This window comes from Girardinichthys multiradiatus, chromosome 20, assembly GCF_021462225.1.
Source record: "Girardinichthys multiradiatus isolate DD_20200921_A chromosome 20, DD_fGirMul_XY1, whole genome shotgun sequence".
Taxonomy (NCBI): Eukaryota; Metazoa; Chordata; class Actinopteri; order Cyprinodontiformes; family Goodeidae; genus Girardinichthys; species Girardinichthys multiradiatus.
The window spans coordinates 40224573-40240397 of NC_061812.1; the positions used below are offsets into that span (position 1 = coordinate 40224573).

The following is a 15825-nucleotide window of genomic DNA, read 5'->3' on the forward strand; positions in this document are numbered from 1 at the left end:
ATAGATGTAAACCCCAACTCTTTACAGAGAAGAAAATTGAGCACTAACACTTTATCTCAAAAGTCGTTTTATCTTCAGGCATACATTTCAGACTGAGCAGACTGAAACAAAGTGCAAACAAAACAAGTGCAAAATGCTTTAAGCATCGTTTGAGTCAAGCCAACTTTAATCATCACTTTCTGTATTTTGTGCGGCAACTGGCTTTGCTGTTCAGCTGGTGTCATCGATGTTCTGTAGATTGTAGGCTCGTTGAACACGCACAGGCATTTATGCATCGTTCTAGGACAAACTGAGACGTGAAAACAAGCACCCCAACCCATCTAATAACAGGGGGAGCTTATCAGCTGCGTCTGCCTCCTCTAATTTTCATCAGTTTTGACAAGCCCATTAAATGAATCTGGGACCAAAAACAAATATGTTTGTGTTGAGCTAACGTGACAGGCAGTGATCACACCTTGCAATGTCAGAGGGAAGAAACTAATTTCAATTAAAAATGCGCCTTTCGTGCACAGAATGCTGGGCATCACAAGCAGGACATTTGCCTCGGGCACTGAAACTTTACATGAGCCCGAGTCCTTGTCCTTGTCCTTATTTACATAATTACCAAAGAATCCAAAAACATCTAAGGTAGAAGACAAGATGGAAATATTTGTTCAAAACATGAGTTGCTTTTGGTTGGAAAGCAAACCTGCAAAAACAGTCAAACCCATGCTTTAAAAACAGTCAAACCTATGCTTTAAAAACAGTCAAACCTATGCTTTATCTTATTCCTTCAGTTTGCTAAATCTGAGACCTACAGTATGATAGCTCAAGCTAGCACTATGAGAACTGGTGGTCAGATTGAAATAAACCAGACTGAGCAGCCCTTGGAATCCTCAGTGGACCATGCAGGACAATGCAGCTTCAGCAAAGACACTGTCAGCACTCTGGTCAACTGACAGCCAACACCTATTCTTTTCTTAGGATGACATCTTTAGCGACAGACATTGTCATTCACTGGAAAAACACAGCGAGACCACAGGGCTGTCAGCAGTGATAAAAAAATCAGTTTCCATGGCAACGGCTGTCTCCAAACTCTCCAGTCATTTTTGTCACAGAGGATGACATAAGCCGGCTATCATTACTTTATTTTACTACTTTTTCTTCTTCCCTTGCGTGTTCTTTGACTCATTTACTTTCTGCTGAGCTGTCTTTTGTGATTACTTCTCCAAAAATCCTCTTAAGGTTTTTTTTTACTCACTTTTTTCTGACCTTTGATACCCATTGATGGCCCAGACTTGCACAACTTTGTCAGGAACACAACTGAGACTGAAATACATTTGCCTTGGGAATTAAATGTCTTTTTTCCAAGAGATATTAAACAAGTTTGGCCTTTTTATATTACAGAGGAAGTTATAAATCCAGTGGTTGTGATATTGCTTTTTTACTGCAAATCTGCTGCCTAATGTAGCTTAAACACAGAGGAAAGGCATATACGGATTCACTACCTTTAATGCTGGTCTTCACACATTCATGTTGCCTAACAAACAGCCTATAATCCGAATTTTCTATTACAATCTAAGTGTGTTTCAGCTTTTAGAGCGACATCCAGAGAAATTGAGAAGGTACTGGCTGCTGCAGTCCCCCATCTCTCCATGTCAACTGATCGCCTGCCTTCACATATCCCCCAGGCAATTACAGTTTAGACGAGAAGAAAAGCATTTATGTACGTTTTTTCCACACACAATTAACTGGAACCAGTAGCAGTGTTGTTTTCCAGTCGCATGGTATTAAGACAACAGTTACAACAAAAATATGCTACACACTCTGATAGCTTTCATTGACAACTGCAAACCAGCTGATAGCTTGTCAACTGGAACTTAAAAACAGTGTTACCTTAATATGAGAGAGGGAGTGGAGCTCCTAGTTTTCACACCTCAATTGTCTGTATTGTTTACAAGCAAACGTATTTACAAAAAAACATTTGTCCTTACCACATGTTGTTGGTGGTCTACAACTATTAAGCACCAGAGAAGAAATGATAAAAAAAGATTAACAGCACTGCTGAGAGCAGATAAGGTTTCATTCAAATTTAACATAGCTACTGTTCTTTTATGATGAATTCAAAAGTGCGTGACCATGATGTCTTCATTTGAATGTATCCTCCACCTAAAGCAGAACATTTCCATCTAAAAAAGTCAAATATACAAGCAATGTGCCCTGACGTATTAAAAAGCACAGAAAAATGTTAGATTAGCAAAGCAGTAGAGCGCGTGCTGTATAAACAAAGCCAAAGTTTGACGCAGGTGTCCAGGGTTTGATTTCTGACCTGGTGAACTTCATTTCATTTATTCACTTTTTCTCTTCCTGCCAGTTTCCTGTCTGACAACTGTAAGTAAAGGCCAGTAGTGCCACAAAATAAAAAAAAACTAGAACACACTAGATAAATATCAGTTCAAACTAGATTTTTACCTTTATTCTTTGTCCACGGCATTGGACGAAGCAGCAACTTTCTCACTTATTATTAAAAAAAGAAGTCAAGAAGACATAATTAAATTCAAAAGCTGGCCTCAGTTTTCTACTTGGAAATAATTCTGGCCTTTGAGCAAATTTTGTAGATGACACCCTGCTCTGGACTCTGGATCCTTGAGAGTCTATACGACTCCTTTTATTGTTCCGTTTGCTGAGGCTGTCTCCAATTCACTAAAGATATGAGGATGAAATATATCATCTGATAAGTAAACGATGTGAAAGACATCAGGAAGAAGGAGGCAAGGTTGAGGTGGAAAGGATTCTTGGGCAAATATTCAGTTATTTTTTCCCCATCCTTATTTGCCCTGCCTTGAGTAAATGTCAGGTTACGCTAGGAACTGGCAGTAACAGCTCATTATAAAAGTCTGAAACTGAAATATCTCGCCCCTTCTTTGCCAAGATGCAGCAGAAGAAAATATATGTAATAAGCCGAGTCTGAAATCTATACCATGCCATAAGTGCAAAGGTTATGGTTGCGTTTGAAAAAAAAAATACTGTAAGATGGGTACTAGCAAAACAGAGGCTGATGCCCCATGCCAAACGAGCAATTACAGTCACTTTGTGTCTTGTACGATAAAATTAATCATTACCACTGCAGCATGAAAGAACATAATCTCCCAGCTATTCCCCAATGGGGCCTGATTTGTGATCACATCTGAAGATAGACTGTGCATTCAATCAACAATGCAGCTTTCAGACCACCCTGCTGAAATGCATGAGGGATACATGAGATCAATAAAGATAAATTAATTACTATGCTGCCAAAAGGGAATTCTGCACGCTCAAAGTTACTATAGAAACACAAAACTGCATGGCAGGCTTTATATTTAAAAAAGATACGGAGGGTAATATCTGCACCATGACAAACAGGGTCCCAGAGAGGTCGGGGAGTTGCCTGTGGCAAGTCATGATCATTTGCTGCACCAGTGACATTAAAATATACCCACCGGTTTGATGCAGAGGAGCAACTGCTTCCACTCGAGACGTTCTGCAGATTAGAAACTGCAGCCACTTGAACAGTAAATAAACAAGAAAAATAAAAGGATGCCAGTTTGCCAGAATGGTTTCTCAGTAATGTGAGTGCAACACAACAAATTCATAATATGAAGCCAATTAAAACAGAAAGTGAGATGAAAAAGAGAGAAGGAAGGAACACTTATAAGGAGATAGTTTACTACACTTACAGTGCCTTGAAAAAACTATTAAACCCCTTCAACATTTGGATATTTTGTCATGTTACCACCAAGACCAACACAAAGTAATGCACAATTGTGAAGCAGAAAGAAAAGGGATACAAGGCTTTTAAACAATGTTTTACAATAAATTGATGAAAAGTGCAGCCTGTGTTTATATTTAATACTGAATAAAACCCCTTTTGTTCCAGATACAGCAGCAAGGCTTCAGTTTTTATCTACCAGCTTTTTACATCTAGAGAATGACTCAGTCAGAATGGAGAAAGAATATGTCAACAATAATTTTCAAGATTTAAAAGCCAAATTTCTTATTGAACATTGAAGTACCTGCCTCCACATGCTTACTCTGCCCCCTGTATGGCTTTTGGCAAATACAAAAGGGAATTAAAAATCTTGCCACTCTTTCATAAAGGCTAGATTAGGAGGGTGCACAACTAATAGGTCTCATTTCAAAAGATTCACCTGGAGGTCCTCCAGAATAGGAGGGTGAAACCAGAGATACAATAGGCCATTTGACAATTTCTCTCATTTAATACTCTCCTTTCCCAGCCTGGCAGTTTACATCCATAGTCATGTCGTGGGAGACTAGCAGCTGAGGCATAATTTTCCATTTTTTGGATGATAGACTTAAAAGTGCACTGTGGATAAAAAAAAGGCTGAGATTATGAAATATTATTTTCTATCCTAAATCTGTTTTAAACATCTCCACAACTTTCACCCCTGGCCTGTCGGCTGTATTCCTTGGTCTTCATGATGCGATTTTCTTTACTAATATTCTCTAACAGAGATCAACTGGATTTATACTGAGATTAAATACCGATCAGGTGGAGTTTGTTTACTAATTAAGTGATTTCTAAAAGTAATTAAACTTTTTAAAAAGGGGTAAAAGCAACTGAATACAATTGCATGCCATCATTTTAACATTTTAAAAAAACATATAAAACCATGTATAATTTTCCCTACACTACCTAATTATGCACTATTTTGGATTGATCTATCACAAAACAAGGTTGTGGTTATGTGGTAAAATGCAAAAAACCTCAAGGGGTATGAATACTTTTCCAAGACACTGTACAGCTACTGTTCAGTACATTGGTGCTTGTTTCTTAGTAAGTTTGCACCAGGGCCCTGGCTGCAAGCAAATTTCTTCCTGGGACACTCATCTATAGAGAGCAGCAGTGCACTGGCTGCCTTGCCTGCCCACAGGCTACATTTACTACAACGCTAATATCATAGAGGCATCCAATGAATTCCTAAAGAGTACAATCAAGAAAGAAACAACCCCTGTTGCTGCCATCGCCATGGCACTTGCCTTCCCTCCTGCTTCTTACACAAGCAATATTCCAAGTTGTTGTTTTGTTTCCATCATATTTTCCATTCATAGTGACATTTCATCTAAATCAGGCCCTTGGGGTGTGAACCCAGACAAAAACCAACAAAGGTAAGGGATGGGGTAATTCTTACGGTTGCTAAACTCTGTGCACACACACACACACACACACACATACACACACACACACACGCAGGCTTGTGTGTTCACCTTCTTCAGCCCAAGTGGCCTGTATACAGGGAGAAGTCTATTATTTGCAGACATCGGAGCAACATTGAAGCAATTACATCTGTGTCTGCATTCAGCGTAGTTCTTAAAGCAAACAGCAACCCACATTATTTATCTGAGAGGTATAAACATGGAAACTTTCTCACCTTTTGGTGGTGACTTCACACCACCAGAAAAGGGATTTACAGGTGCTCACACATGTGCACATGTGGGATGCAACAGTAAGAAAAGGAGACTTTGTGGCTCACATGACTCGCAAAATAGGCTTTAGTCTGTACTCTCCACTTCATTGTTCGCCTGTCACACTGCCAATGGAGCCAGACAGACTAAGAGGGACACCTGAAAAAAAGCGAGGAAATGAGCGGAGACAAGAGGTGACCAAACACTCTTCTTTTAGGTGGAGTCTGGGATATATCACTCCCCTCAGGCTTCCATTTGCACAGCTCACTGGGACTTATCAAGATCTTTAACAGTTGGGAACACACTGATCTCCCACTGAGACGTCTTCAAGTTTTTCATGAGAAATGAACAGTGAGAGATAATATCAATATTGTACAGATAGACTCACTCTTCGATAAAAAGTGACAAGCAGTCCTGCCATGAAAGACCAGCACCTGTATTTAGGTGCCAGCTCCTCAGGGTCTGCAGAGTCCCATGCTGAGTTTAAAAGGATGAGGTAGAGCTAGAATATTCTGACAAATGTAGCTTTGTGTTCATTCCACTCTCTACGGTCTTTTTTCATTTTTATACATGCTAACTTCAGCTGAATATCTAGATAAATGACTAGTCTGCCCATGCATCACCTGGCACTCTGGCTTCCTCCCACAGTGCAAAAACATGACTGTTAGGTTAATTGGTCTCTCTAAATTGCCCTTCGGTGTGAAAGAGTGTGTGCATGGTTGTTTGTCCTGTATGCCTCTGTGTTGCCCTGCGATGGATTGGTGACCTGTCCAGGATGAACCCTGCCTCTTGCCCATAGACTGCTGGAGATAGGCACCAGCTCCACCGTGACCCACTATGGAACAAGCGGTATAGAAGATTAATGAATGACTGAATACTTTAGAAGTTTACGCTCCAATATCTGGCAACTTGGATTTATTTCCACTGTCCTGTATTCGCTCAACTGAGACGGATCGTTTCAACCAAGATCACAAAACAAAAAAAGTAGTATTTAAATTTTTTTGATTTCCCACTAAGAACAAAACAAGCATGAAAACCTATTTTTTCCATCACATGATGTAAACAGAAACATGTTGCGTGACTGCACAAAACATGGTGACCGCTGAATAAACTGCATTTATGTTAATTGAACAAGGGATCAGGTCACAAATTTGGCATGAAAAGACTCTACTGAAAGCCACTGTGGGATTAAAAACACACAAATTAGACAGTAAAAATTACTAAAACAAACTGTCTTCATATTGAACCTATTACCAAAGGGTAATATTTCACATATATTTTTACACAATCTGCTACTAAGCAGATCTTTGTCTGTGGGGAATATATCCTTTTGAGCATTCAAGATTAAATAAAAAAGGACTCAAGTATCAGTTCAATGAGGTTGATCTTAAATATTACCTTGTGTTACCACTGCACTGGGGAACTAAAGAGTTGACATTAAAAAAGCATTTGTCTTTTGAAAGAACGGTTTGCATCACAACGGTAAGCCTGAAACTATATAGAGACTGTGTTAAGAACTGCTACAGCGTTCATTTACACATCTGTTGTGACCTTTACCTTCTACCTTAATGAGATTTCCATCGATTCACTTTCCTAGAGAAAATAAATCAATCAGAAACTCTATAAAAAATTGACACAACAGCCCTGAATGCATCAGTGGTTAGGTCTTCAACTTGTCAATTGCAGGTATAATGAGACATCTTATGAACAGCCAGGCTATTATTCTTGCTGAGCAGAGTGTGTTTGTGTTTTTATTGGTTCCCATTCTTGTGTGAGTGATCCTGTCTGCATCTTTGTTCTGTTAAAAAAAGGGATGTGCACCGGAGAAGGAAGTTTGAACTATTTGCCTGCCATGTTCCAATTAGCCTGATCTTTCCATGGCTCAATACAGTTAGGGAGAGTTATAGGTGCAGGACTAGTGGGATCAATAGCACCAGCTAAGCTCCAGTTTATTTATTTAGGTACACCTTTATTTAGAAAAAACTCAAAGAAAAACATGTATAAAAAGATTGCCCCCCCCCCCAAAAAAAACAAAAAAACGTTTCCAATTTTATTACATATATTCCCAACCAGCAGCAACAAACGCAGACCTGGAATGCTGCAGTGAATAAGAAGGAAGAAGCTCCCTAATGCCTCTTATTAATTAAAAGATGTGTCAGCACATTCGCCAGTGACAGAAGCAATAAAACAAAGTGCTCCTCCTCATTTACTCCACCTCCCAGCAGTGCAAAAGGAGAGTGTCGCTCCTCTTTTAATATCTTTCCTGGGGAGAAAACTGGTGGCACATGTTGATGTGTGTGGTACATGCAAGCAAATCCTCCAGGCAGCCTTGGTGCATCCAACTGTGCACGTGAGAGCGTGCAAACTCCTGATTAGGCAAACAAAAGGAATGTTTTGGAAGGCAAACGAGTGGGAGCTGGGCAATTATATGTTTCAATTCTACTGATTGAGGATGACAGGAGCAACACACTGCGTCAGGCCTAAAACATTCAGGCACACATACACACACACATACACACATGCATACACACACAAAGCTCCCCCACACACACAGGCGAATACTTTGCTTCATTTACTACAATGCCAAATTGGATCTGATAGGCAATTAATGGTGTAATTGGCCGTTGGAGAGGTTGTCTTCTCCCTGGAGTGTAGCTGGTTCCACTGGGCAGTCAAGAAGAGAAAGAAGGATGTGTTACTGATGGAGCTGGGCCAAAACAGAAAAGACTTTGCAACTTTAAGAGAAGCTAAAAAATGCTCGAAGCAGCACCATTAGCATTCCATTATATTTAATTTCTCTAATAACATGCTATACGCTGATGTTCAGAGCAGTTTGTAGATTCTGTAACTTAACACTATTGAGTAAATCAGATTTGGAAATAAGAAATAAACCAGAGTAACAATGTATTAAAGGAGCAGGTCCAAATTCAGTTAAAAGCTTATGATCAGTGAATATCTTACCTGCAGTAGTATAAATCTTAGTTAGTTGGGCTCTGAAGCTGAAGCTATTAACAGTATCGATGGTGGATTCCTGCTGGTTAACACAACCCCAGTCTTAAAACAGGGGGTTTTGGAGATGGTACAACATGAATGGTCTTCCTGTGTGAAACGTGCTAGGAACAGAATATGTGCAGCGTTTTAGGTCCAATATGCTGTTTGATATATAGTTAAAGTGGTGTAAACAGCCATATTTTAGCAGTCTAAGTTTTATTGATTTTTACACTGGATCACTTTTCTGTTTGTTAATTAGTATAACCATCTTCCATTAGTGCATGTTACACACAGAAAAATCAATGGTGCTGTCCTGCCTCCCACCTTCATTTGCTGTGTAAATAATTTTCAGCTCGGGTATAAATAATCATCCAGTACAACAGTGATGACAGTCATGGTTCATACAATTAATAAGATACCACTTACATAAATGTGAAATTTTTTTATAATTTTAAGGAGTCCTTTTAAGGGGCAGAAGTCCATTTTGTCTTGGTCCCTATCCTACTGGCCATTGGCTTAGGTGTCCAGGACCAACTCATCTGGATTTATTCTAAATGAAGATGCAGAGAGAGTTATCTACTGCAGTTAAAATAACTGTTTCTGACATTCTAACAGATCCCCACTTTGAAAATCCGGAAATATCCCTTTAAGATTTCTTCATTTCAATTTGTTGACTTAGATGCTAACCAAGTAGCAACCTGTTTAGCAAAAAGTTAAGGCAATGCAGAGGTCCATAAAAGCTGTACAGTATATTTTTAAAAGGATGTTTTAGAATTACTCCAAAAGTAAATGAATGAAAAGCCATACTGCACTGAACCTCCGTGGTGTAAGGTTCATTTAGTTACCCCTCTTAGTGCAATGTACGCTGATGTTTAATTATATTAAGGTTTTATAAGAACAAGAGATCCAATACTTTCGGACATTTAATTTTGGCTGATTCTAATTTTCTCTCTAAAGACATGGCATAAACATCCAGGTTTTGATGAATAATTAAAATAATAACACATTTTGTATGATACAGTTTCTACTGTTTAAACTTCTTTTAATAACAGCCAGCAAAAGTCCCAGAGTAACCAAAGTTTTCTCTCGCTGTATTGGGCAAGAAACAGACCCCTAGCCCACCCGTTGCTTGCTATTGCTTACAAATTACACATAGAGGGCAGTTTTGAAGAAGTGCTGCACATTACTCTTATTAAGATAACACTGTTTTAAAACTACAATTGGCAAGCTACAAAGAGGATGCCTTTTAAGCAGGTGACTGCACATTGACTACTCAAGATAGCCTGACCAATTAACAACACTCTGGGTATACTTTAAAGTATCTATTTAATACCTTGAAACTGTACAATTTTGCTATTTTTACTCAAGGTTATCACAGAATTTCATACCAGCTCTGAAAATTTAGGACTGTAACACATCCACAGTGATGCACTATTCTACTTTTGCCACTCTGACAGTGTGAATGCCTTCAATAATGTTAGCAAGCCTCAAACAGAGTGGTCACAACAGCCAACAAACTTTGATCCAGCATGGATTCCAACAATGATGCACATAAAGCACTAGTCACGCAGTAAGGTTTGATGATTAGACATCTGGGGTTTGTTAGTTTTAGGGAAAAAATGTAGCTAGAGCTATTTGAGCTGCAACCTGGAACCCATCCTGTTCAGGCCATGGTAGAAGATAGTTAAAATGACTAATCAATGGCAGGGCCAACACAGGGGCACAAAACTACATAGATATGCAATCACATCTAAAGGTAATGTAGAATCATCAGTCAATCTAACATACATGCGAGGAGATATAAGCAGAGAAAACTGATTAATGCAACAAGAGAACATGCAAACTCCAGAGTCCTAAACATGATTACATATTTAATTACATCTTTTTATACATTTTCTTGATTGTGAAGTCATTCCCTGATATTATGAAGTCTGTCTCAATTCTTTACTACCTGACATTATAGGGTCTATAAATGAGAAACGTTTTATCTTGCTAAAAGTGCAAGTGTGCAGTGTCTGCTTGCACTGTAATTATTGTTTTTTTTTCAGTTTCAGGACTCTGTTTAAGTAAAAACGTTAGAAGAACTAAAAGGGCTTTTTATTGGGTAACTTTGTAAAGCACTGACCTTGCTGTATGTTAATGGATGCACATATCAGACAGGTAAGCTGCCTGCTGTTGATAATTCTTGCCAGAGAAGCTTGTTAATCCACAAGGAGAGATTACAGGTTTACACACACAAAATGGGGGCTATTTATTAGTTGCATAGTTCAAGCAAATATTACATTACCTAAATTTAAGTTACATTTATAGTAGATTTAGGCTCTATGTAGTTCTAATAATTGTGCTCTATTACATACAGTACCTTGCAAAAGTATTCAAAGATTTACATTTAATCACATAACAGCCACAACTAGGTTTTCTTTTGAATATTTTGTTATGGAAAAACACAAAGTATTGCATGTGTAAGTAATATATGGTTTAATTATTTTTCCTTTTACAAATAAAAGTTTAAATCACTCTGACTAGTACGAATTTGCTGTGTCCCCTATGTGGCTTTAGACGAATGGAACTCTTTAAGGTTTCCTGTGAAAAGACCAGATTTGTAGAGTGAACAGCTTGTAGTTGTCCCATCAAGGGATCTCTGCAGTTCTTACAAAGTTGCCATGGGCATCTTCACTGCTTCTCAGATTACCCAGAGAGCTTAAGTGGATGTCCAGGTCTTGGTTGGGTTTCTTAGGTTTTTAGTTTTGCTATATTATTTCCACTTTCAGATTATAGAAACCGGGCTCTGTGGGATGTTCAAAGATTTGGATATTGTTGTTTAATCTAACCATCCCTTAAATTTCTCCACATCTTAAAAATGCTGTTTTGTTATTTATGTTCTCCTGACCAACATCTGATTCCTTCACAGAATAGCCTTCATTTTCACATAGGTGGACTCAATTTGTCATGCACTTTGACTTAGGTTTTATCTCGATTTTGTGTTCTGGTATTAGGGTTATTGTATCATGTTTCTCGGTTAATTGCCTGTTTCTGCTTGTTTTGTTAATGTCATTAAGCTATTTGCCTCAGCTTCTTATTCTTGCTCCCCTCACAGCTGCCATGCATTCTGTAGATTTTACTCACCTGATTCCACTAATTTAAAAGCTGTTGTCCACTCTGTTCCACTGCCAAGTTTGTTTTCACTTAAAAAAATCCATAAAGTCTTAGGACTTTACAGATTTTAAGACATAAACTTAAAAGACATAAGACATACACTTTAAGACATACACTTAAAAAATCCACAAAAATCCAAAGCCCATTTTTGTGGCCTTTACAGATTATTTTAAGTGTATGTCCTGAATTAAAGTGTAGCATATAAATATCTGTACGTGTACGTGTATGTTGTGTATAGATGGTTGTCTAGATGGTTGTCACTCAGAAATATGACATTAATCAATTGAGTCCCCAGTGTCAGGGCCATCGCATAGAAGCAGTGATTGATGAGGGGCGAGCCTCCAACACGCCCCACAGCTCTGGAGCCATTCATTCATCCTAAGACATTTACATGGTCTTGACCTTGCAATCATCCTTCCCACTGTACCTTTCTTTCTTTCATTACTTTTATCCCCTCTTTTTTTTATTCTCTCTCTTCTCCAAACACGAATGTTTGAGCGAATAAATAAAGAGCAGGAACTACAGATGTTGCCCCCCCCCCCCTGCTGCAGCAGAACTGTCTTTGGATGAGTCAGCAGAATTAGAAATACACTGTTTCATTACGAGTCTACCCACAGTCCCAGATGATGTTCAAACTGGGAGGGATGCTTCTGTTCCGCTTGAGCCATGGGTTATCATACACTCCTTTTACCTCCAGGTGTAATTAGGTGCTCTGGCCCTTTTATTTCATATCTGACACAGGCACCAATTTAGGCACGTATGCTGACATTTACAAAAGGCTCATCCACACAAATGGAATCAGAGGCACATGTTTCTGTTAATTCTTTTGATGCTGCACAACTTCTTAGTTTCAATCGCTGACAGGGGCATAGTAAACGGATTATCTCTGGTTGTGCCTGGGTGCATGGAGATGATATTTCAGATGTCACGATGCACTGACTGTATTAGTGTTCACTTTGCGCGGTCAAAGGATATTTGAATCAAATGTATGTCTACCTGCAGCAAACGGAACTGCTTGTTCAGATAAGCTGGTGTGTGTGAAATGTTGTCTCCTTAGGGAGCTGCTACACTACAGTAAGCGGACACCGAAGCAACCACATGCGTTTCTGCTTCGTATGATGTGCTGCTGTCCACATGATGCATGGATGATGTGCAGAACAAATTCCCTTCGGCCTGCGGCGTATCTCCCTGAGGGCGGGGAGAGGACAAGGAACGGCACAGCCAGGACTGGCAGGCAGAGAGGGGAAACAAATGAGTAAAGGGAGAGAGGAGATGGAGTTGCAGCATAGAGTGAGTTTTCGCTTCCCAGCGGTGATATTTGACCACTTGGCTTTGATGTCCCTCGCTGAGGTTTTCTTTTAGCTGCATCGCTTCTGCAAGCAGCAGCATCCACAAGTCCTGAACAACCAACCGCAACAGGATGCTTTGGAAGCTCAGCTGAATTTAAATCTCCCAAGCAGGGCATCTGTGAGCTTAGTCTTCACTGTGAGGTACAGTGGGGAATAAGAAAAATAAAGGAGTAGCAGTAGAGCACATTTTCTGAGGATGATTTCTATCTTTTTTATATAAATGCTGGAATCCTAGAGCTCTCTTTGAAACAATGTACATGCTTTGCTGTGGAGTGGCCAGGGCTGAAAATGAGCCAGAGTGCATCTGAGCAGCATTCCAGGAGGGAAATCTGGCAACCCTGAGTTTAACTACCTAAGGAGCTAACCCCATGAAACTATGACTTCTTTAAAAACTGTTTGCAAAAAAACTTACACAAATCTAGTTCTTGTTTAAGTTGGAGACAATACTATAGAAAGTTTGAATATTTGACATTGTCTGCTATGAGCAAATTGCAAAGATACTAAGGCTTTTTTCTAGGCTACAAAAACATAAAGACACCAGCATGGACAATTGAGCAGTGACTTGGAAAAATATTCAACTTCAATCAACTTCAACTTTTTTATTTTCAATTGCCTGCAGAACTGATCCAATTCATGAATACAGTCCAGCTGTGTGTTATTGAATCTGATTGTACAGGTCCTTCTTAAAATATTAGCATATTGTGATAAAGTTCATTATTTTCCATAATGTCATGATGAAAATTTAACATTCATATATTTTAGATTCATTGCACACTAACTGAAATATTTCAGGTATTTTATTGTCTTAATACGGATGATTTTGGCATACAGCTCATGAAAACCCAAAATTCCTATTTCACAAAATTAGTATATCATTAAAAGTACTTTTTTCGGATGAAAGCAAATTCTGCATGTCATTCGGAAATCAAGGTGCCAGAGTGTGGAGGAAGACTGGGGAGAAGGAAATGCCAAAATGCCAGAAGTCCAGTGTCAAGTACCCACAGTCAGTGATGGTCCGGGGTGCCGTGTCAGCTGCTGGTGTTGGTCCACTGTGTTTTATCAAGGGCAGGGTCAATGCAGCTAGCTATCAGGAGATTTTGGAGCACTTCATGCTTCCATCTGCTGAAAAGCTTTATGGAGATGAAGATTTCATTTTTCAGCATGACCTGGCACCTGCTCACAGTGCCAAAACCACTGGTAAATGGTTTACTGACCATGGTATCACTGTGCTCAATTGGCCTGCCAACTCTCCTGACCTGAACCCCATAGAGAATCTGTGGGATATTGTGAAGAGAACGTTGAGAGACTCAAGACCCAACACTCTGGATGAGCTAAAGGCCGCTATCGAAGCATCCTGGGCTTCCATAATACCTCAGCAGTGCCACAGGCTGATTGCCTCCATGCCACGTCGCATTGAAGCAGTCAATTCTGCCGAAGGATTCCCGACCAAGTATTGAGTGCATAACTGTACATGATTATTTGAAGGTTGACGTTTTTTGTATTAAAAACACTTTTCTTTTATTGGTCGGATGAAATATGCTAATTTAGTGAGATAGGAATTTTGGGTTTTCATGAGCTGTATGCCAAATACATCCGTATTAAGACAATAAAAGACCTGAAATATTTCAGTTAGTGTGCAATGAATCTAAAATATATGAATGTTAAATTTTCATCATGACATTATGGAAAATAATGAACTTTATCACAATATGCTAATATTTTGAGAAGGACCTGTAAAGCCATGGCTGTTGAAATAAACTGACAGGCTGGGCAAGGAGAGCCTTAATCAGAGAAGAAGCCAAGAGGGCCACCAAGATTGCGCTGACGATGGCCGCTTCGGAGCTTCGCTCTCTCTTTGTTTGTGTATTTTGCGTGTTTTTATGTTTTTCGAGCCATATTACTGTGGTCTCGGGCCACAATTCTGTGGTCTCATTCAGTAGAGAGGAACTTCTCAACATCAGAGAGTACTCTTTTGGGATTTTTTCACCATCTTTCATTGATCCGAGCTTCACTGAGATTCTGGCGAGCGGAGCCGCAGCACTCCATGGGATACTGCACCGAAAGCGTCGGAGGGGAAAGCGCGCTGGTAAAGCTCCGCAAAAGAGGACTTCGCACACCACTGCCTTCAATCCATCAAGCAAATGTCCACTCTCTAAGCAACAAGATGGACGAGCTGCTTCTCCTCACCGGTAAAAACACAGACCTCCGCGGAACAGCGGTTCTCTGCTTCACCGAGACATGGCTGAGCGAAAACATCCCGAACTGTGCATTGCTGTTGCCGGGTTTCAAGCTGTTCAGAGCGGATTGCATTGCGGAGCTATCGGGGAAGAGGCGAGGAGGCAGAATCTACTTTTATAAAAATGAAGGTTGGTGCAGAGACATAAAAGTGCTGGGAAAACCTGTAGTCTTGATCTGGGGGCATTTTATATAAACTGTACACCGTTTTATTCGCCGAGGGAGTTTTCCTCGTTTATAATAATTGGCTCATATATTCTACCGCATGGCTGCACTTCTGCCGCTGAAAAACATCTTGCCGATCTGATTACAGACGTAGAGAAAAAACACACGGACTCTTTCATCATAATACTGGGAGATTTTAACAGCGCAAACCTCTCCAATGAACTCCCCAAATACAGACAGCATATTAAGTGTCCCACCAGAGACCAAAACACACTGGACCATGGTTACACAACTTTAAAGGACTCATATCATGCTGTTACCAGGGCTGCTCTGGATTTTTCGGATCATTATCTAATCCACCTCATCCCAACCTACAGACAGAGACTAAGAGCTTCCAAACCCACGGTTCACACTGTTAAGAAGTGGACTGAGGAATCACAGCAGATGCTACAAGCCTGCTTTGAATGCACAGACTGGACTGTTTTTG

The 15825-nt window shown here is 39.7% G+C and overlaps 1 protein-coding gene across 3 annotated transcripts in view; it reads right to left on the reverse strand.

The window, feature by feature from the left end:
• Nucleotides 1-15825, reverse strand: part of cdh4 (cadherin 4, type 1, R-cadherin (retinal)) — a 437670-nt gene that overhangs the window by 312595 nt on the left and 109250 nt on the right. The gene's annotated exons all lie outside the window — the stretch shown is intronic.